At 54.0% G+C, this 4799-nt stretch overlaps 1 pseudogene; it reads right to left on the reverse strand.

Moving 5' to 3' along the window:
• Positions 1–370: 370 nt before the first annotated feature.
• Positions 371–4267, reverse strand: LOC102960451 (annotated as a pseudogene).
• Between the last annotated feature and the right edge of the window lie 532 nt (positions 4268–4799).

Below are 4799 nucleotides of genomic sequence, written 5' to 3' on the forward strand. Positions count from 1 at the left end.
GATGCCCGGTACCCCAAGGCCCCCAGGGTAGCCAGCAGGTCCTGGGTCCCTCGCTCACAGTCCTCGGCCGTCTCAGCAGCAATCAGGATGTCATCTACGTACCGTAGAAGGGTGAGGCCAGGGTACTCCTTTCTGTACTCACGAGGACCCAGGTCCTCGTGTAGTGCCTCGTCGAAGATGGTGGGCGAATTTTTGAACCCCTGAGGCAGCCGTGTCCAGGTGAGTTGTCCGCTGTAGCACTCCTCCGGATCATGCCACTTGAAGGTGAACAAGGGTTGGCTTTGGAGTGCCAGCGGCAGACCGAAGAGGCGTCCTTTAAATCTAGTACAATATACCAGGCCCTGGAGGGCGCCAAGGAGCTCAAGAGAGTATATGGGTTGGGAACAGTTGGGTGTATGTCCGTGACCCTCTTATTTACTTCCCAGAGGTCTTGTACCAGTCGATAGTCATTTGTGTGAGGCTTTTTGACCGGCAGTAGGAGGGTGTTCCAGACTGGCAAGAACTAGTACCCCTAGGCTTCATAGTCTCCGGATGTGTGGCTGGATCCCCTTCCGGGCCTTCCGAGACATGGGGTATTGTTTGATCCTTACCGGACCTTCTCCTGGCTTGAGCTCTACCAGGACTGGGGTCCTGTGAGTGGCTAGTCCTATCCCCCAGTCTCTGCCCAAACCGAGGGGAATTCTTGTAGCCATCTGTCTATATTATCCTCTCTCGGGAGAGCCTCCTAGTGGAGGCGGTATTCATCCTCTAGTTTCATGGTCAGGACCTGGATGGGGTGGCCCTTGCCATCAGTGACCTGAGGCCCCCCTTGTCTGAAAGTTATCTGAGCTCCAATCTTGGTAAGTCCCGTCCTAACAGCGGGTAGGGGCATTCTGGTATTACCATGAAGGAGTGGGATACCCGGCCCATTCCTAAATCTACTGTTCTTCGGGTAGTCCATGAATACTGGCTCATACCAGTCGCCCCTTGTACCCAGGACTTCTTGCTGGCTAGTTTTCCTTGTGGGGTGCAGAGGACCGAATGATGCATTCCAGTGTCAACAAGGAAGTCAACAGGGGTCCCCTCCACTTTAAGAGTTACCCTGGGCTCGGGGAGAGGGTCCGAACCCCGACTCCCCTAATCACTCAGCTCATCTAGCTCTAAGACTTTTACTTTATCAGTCTTGCTTCCCTTCCCGCTGGCCTTTTTCAGACAATCTTGGGCCCAGTGCCCCATCTCCTTGCAGTATGCGCACTGATCTTTCTGCAGCCTCTGCTTCCCCCCTTGGTGGTTCCTTTACCTCCTTTTGAGTCGTCTTCCAGCTGCCAGAGACAGCGGTCTCGTTCCTCGGGGAAGTCAGCAGTGGTAGCTAGTAGTATTCTGGCCAGGTCTCGAGTCTGCTTACTGCTGGCAGCTGCCATGGCGTGAGCCTGCTTGTCCTTAGGAGGCTCCCGGTTATTATATACCTTTTCGGCTACCACCAGTAAGTCCTGCAGACTTTTTTCTCCTAGTCTATCTATTTTCTGTAATTTTTTCCTAATGTCTATGGCCAACTGGTTTACAAAGGCCATGATAACAGCTGCCTTGCTTTCCGGAGCCTCTGGATCCATGGGGGTATAGGTACGGAATGCCTCCATGATCCGTTCTAAAAAGGCAGCTGGAGATTCATCTTTTTCCTGTTGCACATTTCCTACCTTGGCCAAATTGGTTGGCTTCCTAGCAGCCATTTGGAGACCCCCCATTACAGTCTGGCGGTAGACCCGGAGCCTCTCCTTACCTTCTGCCCTGTTGAAATCCCACTCGGGCCAAGTTAAGGGGAAGGAGGCATCTATCTGAGCCTGGTTGGTGGTGGGATTCCCGTCTGCGCCCGGAACTAGTTTTCAGGCCTTATTGAGGATTCTTTCTCTTTCCTCAGTCATGAACAGGACCTGAAAAAACTGCCGGCAATCGTCCCATGTGGACTGATGGGTAAAAACAACAGAGTCTAATAAATCAATAAGCCCTGCCGGTTTCTCGGAAAACTTAGGATTCTGAGCTTTCCAATTGTAGAGGTCACTAGTGGCAAAAGGCCAATAGTGATGGGGCTGATTCCCCTCCACGTCTGGGGGTCCGGTGGCTCGCAGAGGCAGAATAGTAGAGTCAGCAGCAGAGGCGGATTTCTCCCTCTGAGCCCTTTGTCTGGTAAAGGGCAGGCTTCCCACTGGAGCGTTTCCGCCTCCCGCTCTCGGAACAGCATCTGCCTCCCCTGGAGGGGGAGGATGGTGTTCTTCCGGCATCCTAGGGGGGGTTATACAGGAGAGGAAAAAAATAATTCTTCTTTAGTCCCCCCTTGTAGGACAGGGTAGAGGGGTGCTGAAGGCTGGATAAGACTTTTCTTGTTCTCCTTCTTCTCTGTCCCCTGCAAAGCAAGAATGGGTTTCGGCTCCAGAGGGGCGTGGGGCTAGGAAGGGCTTAAGCCAAGAGGGTGGGTCTTCTACAAGGTCCTGCCAAGTGGTAATGTAAGGGAGCTGATCAGGATGGCCCGTCTTAGGCCGAGAGATGATACCCCTGACTCGGTGGATGGTAGGGAGGTCGAAGTTTCCCTCTGGCAGCCATCCGACATTGAAAGCTGGCCACTTGCTAGAACAAAAAACCTGCCACCGACCCTTTCGGACTTCCACACTGAGGTTGTTAGCTCTTCCCCTGACATCCTTGAAGTGATCAATCATAATACTTAGAGGAGTAGTCTGAGTCTGTCCCATAACGTCCGTCCAGTAAGTCCACAGAACAAAACAGAGAAACACAGAAACAGACAAACAGAGGGCCCCTAGAAACTGTCTTCCAACTCCATGGAAGCAAAACTGAAAGCTAGACGACGGCCTCATGCTGACCGGCGGGAGCGACCCGCCTCGTCTCAGACCTTTGAGGGGAATCCACGTCCCTCCAGAAGGGAGGATCGGAATGTCTTCCGGAACTCCCGGCCCGTGGTCCTCCAGTGCATCCACTTAGACCGCACCAGGCACTACCAGAATTTCAGAAATGAGCTCACATAGAAGAGACAGGGAACGAACAGACACTAACCATGGCCAGTCAGGCTCTCCGGGTCGGGGGTCCCTCGGGGGATCCTGGACGAGCCCCCAAATGTTATGCCCAGAATTCGTGATTCCCCAAAGACCACCAGGGAGCCGAGTCCAATGCAAAAGCAAAGAGCCTTTATTCGAGCTAGCTCGAGCTCAATCCCCTACCTGCACCGACACAGCGGTGAGACGCCGGAGAGAGAGCGAGTTTCAAAAGCACAAAGGTTTTATAGGGATCTAGTGGCAGTTGGTGGGGTGATGGTCATGGCCTTAGCCGAGGCTGGGGAAGGGTCAGAGTCCCGTTGCGCAGGTTGCCGTGCCTGATTTGAACGGGAAGTTTGAACGGGTGAGCGGGAAGTTACTCCAGGGGAGTAGGCATGGTCTGAGGTTTGAGCGGGGAATTTCTTTCTGTGGTTTTCCCGGAAAGGGGGCCACGTCGGGGACATAGTCACTCAAGATGGAGGACACAGAACAAAATGGAGTCGGCCGGCCTAGGTCCGCTCTTCCAGTTAGCAGGACGCTGGGGGTCACTTCTCCTCTGCACCCTCTGAGAACTTGGGGCAGAGACAGGAAGGGAGGCTGGGAGAGATCACAATTTTGTCTCTGGTCCAGGATAAATCACGGAGGACAATCACAGGCCCGAGCTGGGAGTGAGGCCAGCCCTTCTTTTAAAAAGGGGGTGGGGTGGGGTAGTGAAGAGTCAAGAGGAATCCTAAAGGGCCCTGCTTCGTGCAGGCGTCAGAGAAGGGCCAGTGACGCTGCAGCGCTGAACTCACCCCGGGCTCACAAGCTTCCAGGAACCGAGCGCTTCTTGGAAAGAAATCCTAGATTGGTAACCACCGGCCACCGTCCCTGTGCCAGGATCGCTTTCGAACATTCTTACATCTACTTACTTCACCTAAACCCCACTACACTAGTGCCTACTAGGAAGGTACTACCCTTAATTCCACTTTGCAGAGGACAAATGGAGAAAGTAAACAAGTCCGCGAAATGTCGCTAGAAGGCGGCAGAGCGTGTAGGAGTGGGGGAGGCGAGAGAAACCGAGGTCGCGACCCCCGCCCGCCCGCAACGCCAAGGTGACACACCCCGCCGCCCCGGCCCTCAGCGGCTTCTATGCCTCTTCTATTCCCCGAGCGAGAGGGCGGCACCTGCGGGCTCCGCGCCCGGGCAAGCTTGGCAGAGACGCAGGGGCTCGGCACCGACTCACCTCCCAGAAGGTACCGATGAACGCGGCTTCGCCCTCCCAGGGCGGAAGTGCCCTGTCGGCCACCGTCCCTAGACTACTCTTCCCAGAACCCCCTGCGGTACAAAGGGCTTATAGCTTCTTTCCGTGGCAGTGGCTGTGACTCCCCCAGGCCTGGACTACACTTCCCAGAATCCTCCGTAATGCGGCTCTAAAGGTTGCCACTTTTTCCCCCCTTAAATGTCTAACAGTTGCAGTTAAGTCCGTTCTCAGGTGCTATTAGCGTTTGACCTTTCTTTTCTTTTTCTTTTCCTTCTTTACTTGTTTAAAAAAAACCTTCATTAGGAACGCCTGTGGGTGGCTCAATGGGTTGAGCCTCCGACTCTTGATTTTGGCTCAGGTCATGATCTCAGGGTCTTGGGATTGAGCCCAGCTACCGGCTCTGTGGCTCTGCGCTGAGCGTGAAGCGTACTTAACATTCTTTCTTTCTCCCTCCCCCCTCCCCCTCGGTCTCTCTGCCTGTCTCCCCCACTCGTTCTCTCTCTAAAAAAAAAAAAAAAAAAAAAAATTATATATATATA

The sequence above is a fragment of the Panthera tigris genome, chromosome E2, assembly GCF_018350195.1.
Source record: "Panthera tigris isolate Pti1 chromosome E2, P.tigris_Pti1_mat1.1, whole genome shotgun sequence".
Lineage (NCBI taxonomy): Eukaryota > Metazoa > Chordata > Mammalia > Carnivora > Felidae > Panthera > Panthera tigris.